The 15,932-nt window shown below is 38.6% G+C and overlaps 1 pseudogene; it reads left to right on the plus strand.

Moving 5' to 3' along the window:
* Positions 1-12,137: 12,137 nt before the first annotated feature.
* LOC106976930 (peptidyl-prolyl cis-trans isomerase A-like) lies at positions 12,138-12,689 on the plus strand (annotated as a pseudogene).
* The last annotated feature ends 3,243 nt before the right edge of the window (positions 12,690-15,932 follow it).

Raw genomic sequence — 15,932 nt, forward strand, 5'->3', positions numbered from 1 at the left:
CAGATAGTCATGAAAGAATTCACTGGAACACAATTTTACTGTAAAAATAAAGGAATTTCCTTGATCCAAATGGACAATGATTCCAGAAGAAAGCATGGAAAACTAACAAAGAATGAACAACACCCAAAAAGGTAAATATAGGGAAATATAAAAGACCATTGACTGCTTCAGGCAATGATAATAGCAACATTTTGTGGAGTTTATAACTTATGTAGAAGTAAAATATATGACAAAAATGCCAAATAAAAAGTGAATTATTAAAAATAACTTTAAACCATAATCATCATAATTGCAATTGAGTAAGCAATTTTTTTTCCTCCAAAAATCCAACTCCAAAATATCCCTATTTATAATCTCTGCAGCCAAGCTTTTTTGATTGGCTATCCTTTTGGTCACTTCTTCTATCTTTGATTTGTTTTTATATGGTGCTTCTAAAATGAAATAACAGTGGATAAATTAAACTTATCCTAGCAATAAATATTACCATGAGAAATCAGCGTTTTATATAGCAGGTTTTTATGTCCTCCTTCCCATTTTAAGGCATATCTGTTTACTGGATTCCACAGTTCCACAGTGATATGCACTAAAAGAAATAACCCAGTGAGGTCTGTTTATGGAGAATGTAGTTCACAGAAAACTTTTCTTTTAACTCAGGACCAGTCTTCTGAAAAGGTGTTTTGTTGTTTTGTTTTTTTTTTTAATTTGATTAACAATGTGAATTATGTATCTTATCATATTAACTTCTTTTCCTTATTTACTTGAAAGCTCAGAGCCAAATTTGTGGTTCTTTTCTAGATAGTGTAGAAATATATATACCCTGCAATTTATGTATATTCAGCCTTGATTATACTTACATTTTTCTCCATCTTTAATTTCCTTTTACTAACATTTCCTCCTCTACTTTTATATGTAATTCTAGTAACTTTGATGTTTCTTTATGTTACTGTAAATCCTTTTTTAGAACAAAGGAAGAAATAATTACATACATAGGTACATATGTAGATATATACACATTTACTCATCCTGGGTTTTTTTCAAGCATTTTCTCACTAACTCATCACAAACAAAAGAGGAAATGCTTAGTATACCCATTTTTCAAACGAGAACACAGAATCAGTGACTAGCCCCAAATCACACAATAAACAGGTAAAGCCAGAATTCTCCCCTTTGCTCCAAAGCCCATAATTTTTCTTTTATGACATATTACAGCTTTCGTTTGCCTACTGTACCATTCACTTATTCATTCATTGAGTGCATATATATTTACTACGTACAATGTTGCAGACTGTGGGGTATCATTCAAAGTGAATCATTCAAAATGTCCCTCTCATGCAGCTTACAGGCTCTGTCCTATAACATTAGGTTTCTTTTACAGGAATGTCTGGTTTGGTAAACTGGATTATAAGTGCTTAAGACAGAGATGCTATTGTGCACAGCTCTGTACCATGGTCCCCCAGGAGCTGTGCCACAGTGCTTATCTACATTTCTTCAGTCAGCTTTAGAATAAATAAAGTTACAAAAACAATGAGGCATCGGCATGGCGATTAGTGGAAGATTTTTCTAAGTAATCCAAAAAATTATTCCCATAATAGCAGATGTTATGAAGCAATACTGAGTTTCACTTTTACCCAGTGAGAGGGAAAATACACAAAGCCTAACCAAATTATGTCAAATTACACTGAACAAAAGGCAGTTTTAGAAACTACATGTCAATCTGCTATGGCTTTGGGGGAACCCCAGATTCCCTTCATAACTCAATGTCTTGCTATTACCCTCTCAGAAGGAGTGTGAACAATGGCTGAGTATGGGTTTGAGTGGTTAATGAGATGCTGTCAGCCAAAGAGAAATGGTCTCATTTTAGCCCATTACTCAAACTCTGCATACCAAACCCTTGTTTCTGAATGTATCATGTGACTAAGGGACACACAATAATTTACTAAAAAGGGGCCTACTGAGATTATATAAGAAGAGAAACTGGGGATTTTTCTCAAGGGTCCAGGAACAATGCCCACAACCCATATAGCTCTGAGCTTTGTCATGAAGAACCCAAAGCCAGTGGAGATGTGCCAATCAATACACCAAGCCCTCACACAGGTTGTCCTCTTTGTGACCATTCTAACCACTCTTCAAGGGGTAAGAATTCATCATTTCAGGGAGAGAAGATGAGTTCTTTGAGCAATCGAGAAGTCTCTTTTCTGAATGGAAAGGGGTAGTTTTCTAGTGCTCATAAGCATTAAGGAGGCACAGATCCTACTCTGTCCCACTTTAAGGATTCACTCTTTTATCCTTCAAAACATAGAAAGAAGTGGTTTCATTAAAAGAGAACGTGTTTTTCAGAGATTTAAAGTACAACATAAAAACTATAATCAATAATATTGTAATAAGTGTGTGTGTGGTAAAAAGCTACCAACTTTTTTCATTTGTAGACTGCCCATAGTAAGTGCTCAAAAAATATTATGTTTAAGTTCTTTCTCTTCTTATTAAAATCCCTGCTAATGAGAAAATGTGATAACAGGGGACTGTGTGGCCTAAGGTAGGTCTCACTGAGATAGATATTTTGAATGATAAAAGTCCAAGTTACCAAGAAAGAAAAAAACTATGTTCCTACCTTAAGTAAACAAGTCTGGGGCGCCTGGGTGGCTCAGTAGGTTGGGCAACCAACTTCGGCTCAGGCCACGATCTCGCAGTCTGTGAGTTCGAGCCCCGCGTCAGGCTCTGTGCGGACAGCTCAGAGCCTGGAGCCTGCTTCGGATTCTGTGTCTCCCCCTCTCTCTTCCCCTCCCCTGCTCATGCTCTGTGTCTCTCAATAATAAATAAATGTTAAAGAAAAAAATTTAAAAAAAAACAAGTCTGAGGATAAAATATGTTACATGGTAAAGCAGAGGATTAAACTGTAACATCCTAAGTAAATAGAAATAGTGGTGCTGTCTTAGCTACTGGCATGGTCCACTAAAGACACAGTGTGGGGAATGTTCTGGCCAATCTTGAAAGATTATCCAGAAACTGTGCTGATGTTCTTCCTACCTTATCTCACCTTTTTCTTCACAGCAAGCCCCAGAGGTGAACATTATCCTACCCATTTAATATTAGAAGAAACTACAGCCTGACGTGACAAGTAACATGCTGATATTCCCACAGCCAACACACCTATCTCAAGCTTCTCTGAGCCTCTATAGCCTCCACATCTCCCCACATAGCCTCCCAGATGCAGACAAGACCAGGAATGAGAGAATGACAAAAAAAAAAAAAAAAAAACTTTAGAAAGTTTCAAATAAAATCCTGAGCTGAAAGAAAGCTTCCTGTACTAAGAAACCTAGTCATTCTGACCAGGCCAAGCAGCTGAAAAATATGTGTCTGTGAGCTCTGTGAGGAAAATGAGATGTGTGCCTTCCATAGTGAGAGGGAGAGACTCCAATTATCGTTAGAACTCTGATTTCAGAGCTAACCGGCTCCCACTTGGTCACTGTTGATCCAGAAGGTCATTGTCCTCACTCTTCAGAGAATTCAGGGAGACTAGGAGATTCAGCACTCCTTCCCCAGTCTTTACCTCTCCCAGGTCCACCTGCAGAAGCTCCCCAGGCTTCTCTAATTACTGCAGAGTATCTCATGGCAATTCTGTCCAAGAGTCTACCCCCAAAATTTAAGAACTTAGGCATCTAGGGAAAACCTTGGGGGCCCACTGGCCATAAAACACACAAAAAGCAGATATGAGTGATTGAGATCACAAGCAATTTAATTATTTTTCTGCTTCATTAAGTGACTATTGAAAGAAGTTGTCTCCTCATGTGACCTCCCATGAAAGAAAGCAAAACCAAAATCATTCTTACAATAGTTTTTATCTTGCTAATAGCCCCAGTATCATATTTTCAATTTCCCTTGCCACCTGCCCCCCCTTCCTTTCTGCAGAGGGCAAGTGTCTCTCAGGACACAGCTCCAACTCTGCAATAGGACTGTGGCTTCACTCCTCAGTGCTACTGTCAGAATGGGAGTGAATGGGAGATTGGGAAGAAAAACAAATCTCCATTGTTTCAGCACCAGAACAAGCCAGTGCTTAATCTAATGCAAACATAATTACTTTCACTTAAAACAAAAAGGGGAAACAAATGAAAAGAAAAAAAAACTTGTTTACAGCATAGGCTGTCTGCTCAGAAATAAACAATTATGTGGGCATCAGATAAGCATCATGTTCCTCCTCTCAGTTGCTGCTCTTTAGAAACAAATCTGAAAGGCATTTAAGGAGAAGGTTAGGAACAGAAGCTCTGAGTCTTAACTATTCTCTATTTATCTTCACCCGTCCGCATCACCGCTTAATTCTTGAGTTTGAACATAAATAGAAGGTTGGCACTTTGAGAAACAGCATTAGAGTTGGGTGTCATGAAGAGAAACATTTAAATTCTTTTTCTATTGACTTTTGCATGGCATTGATCCCTTTGATATTCCCAGAGAATGTGCCAGAAGGAATATTCATTTATTCATGAAACAAATATTTATAGCCCACCTGCTCTGTAACAGGTACTGTACTTGGATGAGCAACATGGAAATGAGGACCGTCCTATGGCAGACAGTCTAGCAGAAAGAAAAAAAAAACATGGAACAAATAATTATGGAAATAAGTATAGGCAAGAATATGTTGCTACTATAGTATGTAACAAAGAAGCCTAACAGAGCCTTAACAGAGTGGTAGAGAGGAGTGGTCAGGAATAGATTTTCTAAGGAAGTTTCAACTTAGCTAAGACCTTAAGCATGAGAAGAAGTCAACCAGGCAAATGGAAAGAGTTGGGGGGAGAACCACATGGAGTGACACTTCAATTCGAAAACACTGAGAAGGACCAGAGAAAGGAAGGGTTGCAACATGCTTAAGAAGGTGAAAAGTCTGTATATTGGTTTCCTAGGGCTGCTATATTAAATTACCCCAAAGCAAGTGGCTTAAATCAACAGAAACTTATTCTCTCACAGTTCTGGAAGCCAGAAGTCCTAAGTCAAGGTGTTGGTAGGGCTATGTTTTTTAAGGAGGCTGGACAGGAGACTCCTTTCTTGCATATTACTCTTTATGGTGGTTTCAGATGTTCCTTGGCTTGGGACACTGTAACGCCAGTCATTGCTCCCATCTTTACATGGTCTTCTCCTCTTCTATCTCTAATAAGGACACTTGTCATTGGATTTGAGGTCTATCTGGTTAATCCAGTATGACCCTCATCTTGAGATCCTTGATTATATCTGTAAAGACCTTTTTCCCAAATTAGGTCATATTCATGGGTTCTGTTGGGTATGACATGGACATATATTTTGGAGACCACAATTCAATGCACTATAGTTAGTCAGCATTGTTGAAAAGTAGCAAGCGTAGCAGTTAAGAGAAATGGAGCAAGATAAAGCCAGAGACAGAGGCTAAGGCCAGATTATATATGCCTTTGAGGTCTTGCTGAGTATATCAGTTTTCTATTGCTGCATTAACTAATAACCACAAAGCTAATGGTTTTAATAACATCTATTTATTATCTCTCAGTTCTGTGGGCCTGAAGTCTGGGCACAGTGTGGATCAACTGGGTCCTCGGCTCAGGACCTCACAAAGCTGAAGACAAGGTGTCCATTAAGCTGGGCTCTCATCTCAAGGCTCTAAAAAAGCTCATTCAGGTTTTAGACAGACTTCAGTTCCTTACACACATGGGCCCCTTCAGGTACAAGGCAACAACAACATATTGAATTCTCGTATTTCAAATTTCTGACTTCCACTTCTGCTACTATCCTGAGAAATATTTGTTTCCAAGGTCTCATGAGATTATGTTTGGCTGGCCAGGATTATCCAAGAAAAAGCGCTATTTTAAGGTCAGATGACTAGTAATTTTAATTATATCTAACAAGTTCCTTATGCCATGACACATAAATATAGCTTCCTAAACTTCTCTTTGGTAACACTATCAACAAGTTTTTAAGGAAATTGGAAATATTCAGAGAAAAATCCTAACCTTTGATGTCACAGGAAACATAAGATTTTCCTCAATATACTCTTTGGTCAGCAACAAAATACTGAACTGTCTGGAACCTGGAGTTGATTTTCTGCATCATTTCAATTAATAGTTTCAACAAAAGACTTCATTTCTAATAAAGCAATGGAGCCCGTTCTTATCATAGCTTGAACTAAAAATTCCAAGTTATCATCATCCAAGACAAATATATTCAGCTTATAAGTCAAGACTCAAACATCAACTTTTAGCCTGTACTGTTTTTGTCAATACTAAAAACATGCCCATGAGAAAACAGGTGGGAGAAGTAATGTGGAAGTGAATTTGAAATCTAGAATATTTTGATACTATTAGCCACATTGAGATTTGCAAAACCAACTGCCCTGAATCCTGAAAAATGAAACAGATTGTTTTAATCCAATGTTAGAGTAAAAGCAAGAGCTTATAGGAGGAGAAACATCAAAAATGTAAGCTCTCCTATGTGGTCATGAATTTTATGAAGTGAACAAAAGTACCACCAAAAGTGAAGAAAAATGTAAAAACTACTCGAATAAGTCATGGATTCTCAAAGAGCTATGGCCAACACTTTATATTTATTAAACGTCCCCTTTCATTTAAAACCTATGTCAAGTCACATAGTCACTCCCTCCTTGATGCTCCTATTTATATATCAGTCCATACCCTCAGACTATAAAATCTTTCTATGGTGAGCACTACAAAAATGCTTACAGCATGAATGCATTTCCTTCCCTACCATAGTATCAAAGATGTTCCTACTAAGCCCAACCCAAATTCATGACCTCTCTTTTCAACAACTATGGTAGTTACATGGGAAATACTCATTTGATATCCGTTATATATTGCTTTATATTTTTATTTTATCGTGTGTGTGCCTTATTTCCCCCACTAGATGGTCAATTCCTTGACTACTAAAATTAGAATTACAGACTCTGTGTCTATAAAATGAAGATGATCTTTTCTATCCTAGAAGGCTGTCATGAGATAATTCAGGTGAAAATACATAGACCAGTAACTAACATGGAGAAAATTATTATTAGCTTTCATTTCCTCTCCATTTTTATAATTTTGTATTCCTCACGATTCTTACTACAGTATATTGCACATAGTAGGTGCTCAACAAGTGCATGCTGATGCACTGTGTGCGATTCAAGTTCAAGGAAGTTAACGTAGGTCAAAGATTGAAGGGCAAGGTCTAGGAATTGTGGCTTACTTGAGGAAACAGGAGTTCTACTCTTGACATTGGCTCCAGCAATTGATAATTGGATAACTGGGCTATTATCGTTATTTAAAAAGCTAGAACAAATTTTTAACATGTAATAGTACTGTGGTATTTTAAACATAACCAGAAAGACAGCATGTTCAATAAAAGACATGAAGGGGGAAAGCCAGAATTCTGTCCAAATAGAAAACGAAATGCTGCTTCCATGCAAGGTTAGGATGGTTTGGGTCATTAAGCAGAGTTTGGATTTTATTTAACAAGTAAGGATGAGAGGCGTCTGGGTGGCTCAGTCAGTTATGCATCTGACTCTTGATTTTGGCTCAGGTCATGATCTCAGGGTTCTTGAGATCGAGACTTGCGTCGGACTCCGGGCTGCTTGTGATTCTCTCTCCCCTTCTCTCCGCCCCTCCCCCACCTCAAAATAAATAAATAAGCTTTAAAAAACATTTAAAATAAAGGAAGGATGATAAGAGATAAAGAGATACCTTCAAGGCCATCCACTGATCAACAAGTTTCAAAGTGCTGCCCTTATATACTAGAGCATATAACACAGCTAGCTCTCCACACTTTCTCTCCTTGTTATCTACCTCCATGGGCAGAGCCTTCTTGCTGGATGGTTTCTGACGGGTGCTTCCACCACTGCAGAAAGCAGTGGGTCTGAATGGGAAATTAGGACTTCATAACAATAACAAAAAAGTCACACTCAAATCTATTCCATTAATCTATTGCAACTTTACATTCCCCTAAACCTACTGTAAATGAATAATATGACAAAGGAACTCTCACAGACATACAAATGACAATCTCAGGAAAATCATGCTATTTGTTTCCCAAAGAAACCTTCTTTGAGAAAGTAATTGTGGAGGCTTAAAAGACACTGAGAGAGGAGAAATAATGAAGAGGAAATGTGGCATCGGGGGAGAGATGGGGGGAGTTAAAATGAAAGGGGACACACAAAATCTGTGAGATACATTTAAATCTCAGAACCAAACTAGCTATCCAGAGGGAGCTGCTTTTCATCTTCTGAATGGACACAAGCCTTCTGAAACCTCTGTGGCTTTGACCTTTCATTATTGCAGAACACAGCCACCTGCCTTCACCCCTCACCCGAGCCTCTCAGCTGAGGTGCGGGAGCCGATGCCCTCAGCCACTCTGCAATAGCATGAGGCTTTTGCTGTTCTCACTTCAAAACTGGCCAGATCGTGAGATGCGAGTCTTGCAAGAAAAGGTTTTTCTCTCAGCGCCAGTGTTTTTGGTGAGAGATGTAATACATCAAAGCAGAGAAGAGATGCAATCATGCAGGGAATGATTTCAAAAACTTTAATGAACCGTTTAAAATAAACTCATTTGAAGGTAATTTAACAACACCACTTTTACAATTAAAAATACTATTTTAGCATGCAAATGCAGAACATTAGTCCCATGTCAGAATGGAAAATGAAGTGAAACTGAGGGGCTTTTGAAACACGAATGCCATCTCAGTAATTTCTCATCACTCCACGGTGCTCTTAGGCAGCCTAATGAAAGAATGAATTAATTTAAACAACATTTTGTTGGAGCAATGGGGTTTGAGGAATTAAATTAACTTGATGGTTAGTTGTAAGAGCCAGGCTTGGAACTGGCATTATATTGTTACTAAAATTAATTTCTATCCTTTCCTAAGTTTTATTTGGATATTTCTTGTACTTATTCCTAAAGTATCAACCAAGGGTTTCGGCAATTAGCAGAATCCTTCATCAGTCCTGTTTGATATATTAACATTTGCTTGGAAATGTGTAGGTTGAGGCAAAATGATACTCTGGAAAAACAAACTGGACTCCAGATGTTGCCCCCAGGAATTAGAGTAGCAGCTGAGTCTGACTTTGAAGGGTAACAGGAATAATAAGCTGGCACATGGACTAAGCCAAAAACAGCGATTCTGTCAAAAACAGTTGACAAATCACATTCACATTATACATCCATGGCTGTTCCAGGTTACAGATCTCAGCATTGCTAAGATGGGCTGCAGGTTATGGGCAATTTTCAACACACTGGCTTCAACATACAAGTTCCTTTCACACTTAGAAGTGTATCGGCATGCAATTAGCAAAAGTGACATTATAGGAACTTCTGTAAACTCAAAAATTTCAATGGTAAGTCATGAATGTTGTAACTTAACTGCTACAAAAAAGAAAATAGGTTAAAAATAATAGGTATTAATATGTCAGGTAATAACTTATTGACATGCACAGTTTCTGCTGCAAAGTATTTTTCTTTCTATAAATCTAACTCTAGTTTTTTAAGACCAGCCTCACAAGAGAATATTGAAATCACATGCTGTCTTGATAAAAACAATACTACTGCTAATAATGTTTACCATGACTGAGTGGTGTTGAGTCACACATTCCAGGCACAGTTTGCATTCTCCATGAAACTCCACATAAACCCTCCAAGAAAATAGTCCCCATTTTGAGGAGAAACAAACTAGCATTCAAACTTGTCCTGGATTCTGCAGCTGGCATATGGTAGAACTAGGATTTGATTAAATGTCTATGTCCACTGCAATATGGTAGTCAAAGTCACCAATGTCCACTGTCCCATGGAAGAAAAACATCAAGATGTTAATGTGGTGATTTCATTTTTTCTTCCTTGCATGCAAGCCTTCATAATCCAAACAAGGACTGTTCTCTTTCAAAGAGCTGTCTTGGGAGGCTACACACATATTCTTGCCAGGATGCGTTTGCTCTACGGAGAAGACCTTCAAATCCAATGTGTGGGTCACGTAAGAAAAGGTCTCATTTCTTCCCAATTTCCTAATGATTATGCAAATGCAATTTAAAAATGGGATCTCCATCTTGATCACCCACCTCATCTCTGTATAAAGTTTTCAACAAGGGCTTACAACATGTTTTGAGCAAAGACAGAATTATTAAAACATGTACATAACATCTGAGAAGACAATTTTGAAGGACATAACAGATGTTCAAAATTTTAAATTCTAATATATCTATTTTTTATAGTCTTTGTTTTTAGAATAGTTTTAGGTTTATAGCAATATTGAGCAGAAGGTACAGAAAATTCCCATATACCAGTTTCTCAATACAGTTTCCCCTATTACTAACATCTGCATTTGTGTTGTGCATTTTATACAATTGATGAACCAGTATTGATGTGTTATCATTAACTAAATTGTATAGCATACATTAGTGTTCAATCTCTGTACAGTACAGTTCTATGGTTCTTGACAAATGGATAATGTCACGTATCCATTAGAATATGACCCAGAATAATTCCTCTGCCCTATAAATCTTCTGTGCTTCAACTATTCCTTCCTCTCTCCCTATCCCCAAGCCACCGGTAACCACTAATCATTTTACTGCCTCCAGAGTTCTGCCTCTTCCAGAACATCATAGAGTTGGAATCATGCAGTATGTCACCTTTTCAGATTAGCTTCTTTCACTTAGCAATATTCATTTAAGTTCCACCCATGTCATTTTATGGCTTTACAGCAACATGTTAAAAGGAAAAGTACAAGGATGTTTATCCTCTGTCTTATATGTGCATTTCAAATAAGTGCATTGGGAAAAAGACTGGAAGGGGTTGGACTGAATGCACTAGAATGGGGGGGGGGGTCATGGTATGTGGTTTCTTCTGCCTATTTCCAGATTTTGGTTTTGCAATTTTATACAGCTATGTCTTAAAACACTGTTCATAAAAGCAAAGAAGGAAATCAATCATATCTCCTTATTGCTCTTTTCCACTTATTTAAGCATTCTAGTTAAATGCTTTTCTCTCCCACCTCTTTCCCCATATCTGGTTTATTTGTGCTGAGAGTTAAAATTATGTGCATCCTTTGACAGAGAGAGAGGAAAAGGCAACAAAGAGAAGAATATAAAAAAGGCAAGAGAAAGAAACATGTTTGGGAAGAGTCAGTAATGTTTCAGATAAACCCGTGAGTCTTCATAGCCCCCTTGCAGATATATAAATGCTTATGGCCAAAGAATACAAACATCATGTCAGTGAATTAAATGTAACTTAGTCCTGCTGAGCAGTGTCTCCAATTCAGAAAAATCACACCTCTCAGCCCAAGTCAAGTCAAAGGTAGTTCTTACTACAGCTGTGGTACATTGAGCCCTTTCTTCACGTCAGAGATCATGCTAAGCACTTCACGCACATTACTTTATATGATCTTCCCAGCGCTACTATGAGACAGACACTTAACAGATGAGGTTGAAAAAGAAAGTTGGATTCAAACCCAGACAGGACTCAAAAGCCTAATCATATCCAGTAGATATTGCCGTGGGTTACAATATGTGAAATCTATACACCTTCTTATCACCAGTCTCATCTTGTACTCTAGAGCCAAGAGTTACCCTGAAGGGGAGGAGGGAGAGTGTCTGGACCAAAGACCAGCATTTAGACTGTCCCAGAGGTTTCCCATGCAAAATGGGAGAATTCAGTAATTAATGTATCTTTAAAAGCCCTTGAACAGATATACTTCATACCCAAGATTCCCTGCCTGGGTGCACCATGAAGGGTTGTGCAGACAATCAAACCTAGATGCAAATCCCAACTCTACCTCTCTACTTCCACGTGGCTGCTCTCATCTTCAATTGCTTTAATCTACAAACTGGGGATCAAGTAAAGGGGTTACTGAATACAAATCCACTCAACGGGTCCTTTAATTTAAAAATGTAACGAAGCTCTTTATGGTGCAAAAATAGAAACTTGAGGCTCCAAACAGTTGGCACTGAGTGGCATTTATGCCATACAGTTCCTGTATACACCACCTAGTGAAGTGACCTTGGGCAAATTCTTAACCTCTGCATCTCTACTGCATCATCTACAGAATGGGGATATTAGGGCCTGGTCCTATAGGTTTTTATGAGGATTAAAATAGAAAACTATAGGCCTTACAGTTGTTGCCACCCCAGAGCCACCCACACCACCCAGCCACGGTCAACCCCACCATGTTCTTTGACATCACCATAGATGGCAAGACCTTGGGCTAGCTCTCCTTCTGTTTGTAGACAAAGTTCCAAAGACAGCAGAACACTTTCGTGCTCTGAACACCGGAGAGAAAGGATTTGGTTATAAAGTTGCCTGCTTTCACAGGATTTTTCCGGGATTTACGCACCAGAGTGGTGACTTCACATGCCATAACGGCACTGGCAGCAAGCCCAACCATGGGGAGAAATCTGATGATGAGAATTTCATCTGGAAGTACACGGGTCCTGGCCTCTAATCCATGGCACATGCTAAACCCAACACAAATGGTTCCCACTTTTTCATCTGCACTGTCAACACAGTGGTTGCTTGGATGGCAAGCATGTGGTCTTTGGCAAGGTGAAAGAGGGCAGGAATATCGTGGAAGCCATGGGACGCTTTGGGTCCAGGAATGGCAAAACCAGGAAGAAAAGCACCATTGCTGACTGTGGACAAATCTAATAAATTTCACTTGTGTTTTATCTTAACTACCAGACCATTCCTTCTGTAGCTTAGGAGAGCAACCTTTTACCCCTACCTGCTCAAAATATCCTATAATCTTTGTGCTCTCAAAAAAAAAAAAGAGTATTTTCTTTACTCTTCTCCAAGTCTAGCTGAATTGCAGAGTCAAGTTTATGATTATGAAATAAAAACTAAACAACAACAAAATAAATAAATAAAATGGGTAACTATATGGTAAGAGTAATAAGGTATATCCCTCAGATTGGTTTTTTTTTTAATGTTTATTTGTGAAAGTGAGAGTGAGCACCAGCAGCAGAGGGGTAGGGAGAGAGGGGAACAGAGGATCAGAAGTGGGCTCCATGCTGACAGCATCGAGCCCAATGCGGGACTCGAACTCATGAACTGTGAGATCATGACCTGAGCCGAAGTTGGATGCTCAACCAACTGAACCACCCAGGTACCCCCTCAGATTGGCTTTAGTGAGGCTATTTCTCCAAGGATTTGGGGGAAGAGGGTTTACTTATCAACACAAGAGTCAGTAACTCAGAGGCTTTTCCTATGATATGAGTGAAGCTCATTCTCTTAAAACACTGGCATTGCAGCAAGGACAAGGGAGTTGGAAGCAATGGCCAGGTATGTTACAGTGAAGAAGTCAAGGTCAGGGTGAGGAGAATATGTGACCCACATCGCATGTATAGTGCATATTCTAATCAGCATAATGTAGAAGCAGTGGCTTGCTGTAAGGGATGATTATCAACATAACCCTTGAATCAAACCCCAGTGTCACCATTTAGCTTTGAATTCTTAAAAAATCTATTAAACTCTTGTGAGCCACTGATTCTTCATAGACATAATAGGATTAATAAGACAGTCCAGATAGAGTTGTTTTGAGGATCATATTAAGAGCACTAACACATGTATATTACTCAGAAAATGACTAGCTGACCTAAAATGGGCATTTATTAGCTTTATGCCTCTGTGGAGCTAATTTTGCGAACAGGAGAAAATTAAAGACCTACAAAGATCTACAAATCATTCCCGCCAGAGAAGTTATATCATCACACTCTATTTACTCTGCTCAAGTCCTCCTTAACAAGCTAGAACGTTGTGCGTAAGCTTGAGTCATGTATTTAAGAAAGACATAGCAAGGAACTGGCTATCCATTGTACTTTGACCCAGTGGGATCTTTCTCGTTTCACCCATTCAATCAGTCTTTAAACCTTTCTTTTCTAATTGGGATATGCTTTTTCTCACTAAATTTCATTTCCATGACTCCAATTTTCCCTCACAACCATAGGTCAGTGGGACCAGAGACCCAGGGAGCACTGGATGTTGGCTTTCTTTCATAAATGGAACCAACACTTCAACAACCCTCCTTTCCACATCAGGGGAAAACTTCTCCCCAGTTCAAGAAAATCAACTCAGCTCCTACCAAACTGGCTTATTTTAAGTGAACTCAGTTTTTCAATACTTAATTTGAAACTGAAGGTGAACACAACCCCCAGTGTCTGTGAGAACCATCTGGTGGCAACCTCCCTGCTGATGCCCCAACCTGCCTACTTAGATTTCTGCACGGTTCTTTTGGGTCCGGGCATTGAGATCTAGCCGTGAATTTAAATAGTGTTTGGGTAAAGCCAACTTTTCACAAGTTTCTCTCAGCCCCTTCATTCATCATGAAGTCCTGAATTCATTTCCTTAATATTATATCAGAATCTTTTGATCTAAGACCACTTTTCCCACCTGATGCCAAGAACTACTGCTTGGTGTTAGGTACTATCTTTCCTCCTGCAGACTGACATCTTAGAGAGAAATTCTTATAACAAACTAAACTTCCATTTTTCCCAAACACCTTAAAAGTAAGCTATGCAACCTCACTCCCACTAGGATGGTTACTATAAAAAACAAAACAAAGCAAAACGACAAGTGCTGGTGAAGTTATGGAGAAATTGGAATTCTTGTGCACAACTCATATGCATTGGTGGGAATGTAAAATGGTGTGGCCACTATAAAATCAACATGAAAATGCTTCAAAAAATTAAAAATAGAATTACTATATGATCCAAGAATTATACTTCTGAGTGTATAGACACACACACACACACACACACACACACACACAATCAAAATGTTATTCATTCTTAAAGAGGAAGAAAATTCTGATACATACTACAACAAAGATGAATCTTGAGGACATTGTGATAAGTTAAATGAACCAGCCACAAAAAGGCAAATACTGTATGATCCTACTTACATGAAGTACCTAGAGACTTCAAATTCACAAAGACAGTAGGTAGAATGGTTGTTTCCAGGGCCTAGGGAGAGGAAAGTGGGGGTTGCTATTTAATGGGTAAAGAGTTTCAGTTTTGCAAGATGAAAAAAATTCTGGAGAGTGTTTACACAACAGTTTATACATTTAACACTACTGAACTACACACTTAAAAATGGATAAAATGACAAATCTTATGTGTATTTTACCATCATTAAAAATTTTAAGCTATTCACCTTGCTGGTCACTTTTCTCCTGTGCTTATCACAGGCATTGCTGTCCCACTAACGTGTAACTTGGTCTATAGCTCACCCTGTGGACATTCCCGCTGGGCCAGGTAGCTGGAACCACAGTGAGTTTGACCCACAGGTCCCTGCAAAGAAATACATTGCCACTGAAGATAGAATAAAAATTGTAGAAAGAATTCATGCCATCTGTCAGGTTAAATAATGTTAAGGAATGAGAATACAAAGCTAAAGATGGAAGGGAGGGAGAAGGAAGGAAGGAAGGAAGGAAGGAAGGAAGGAAGGAAGGAAGGGAAAGTGAATTCCTTTTGTTCACAAAGGGAATTAAGGGAGAATGAGAGGGCTTTGCAAATATGCTGAGAAAGAGAGGCTCAAGAGAAAATGAGCTTCCTAATGAAAGAGGAAGCATACTAAATTAATTATGCCTTTGAAATATTGACCTCATTCCTTAAAGCTATTGCAACCTTGAAAAGCAAGAAAAGGCATTTGGGTGAGTCAGAAGTAATGGAGCCTGTGAGGAATGAGCCATCTATCAAGACCAATAAGGGATGTTTCGAGAACTGGAACAAATGCACATCACCAGGCCCCAGTGTCTCACTTATAGGCAATCAATTGGATTAGCACTTAGAATTTCTCTTCTAAAAGGAAATATATAAACACATTCTGAAATACAAACACCAGGGAATAGCAAGGTAGACTTCACGGCCCAAAGTAAAAAGACCCTTGAAACTGCAGACTTCTTCATCTGATGGCTCTAATAATAGACACAAAATATAAAAATATCAAGGCCC

Source organism: Acinonyx jubatus, chromosome D1, assembly GCF_027475565.1.
Source record: "Acinonyx jubatus isolate Ajub_Pintada_27869175 chromosome D1, VMU_Ajub_asm_v1.0, whole genome shotgun sequence".
Classification (NCBI taxonomy): Eukaryota; Metazoa; Chordata; class Mammalia; order Carnivora; family Felidae; genus Acinonyx; species Acinonyx jubatus.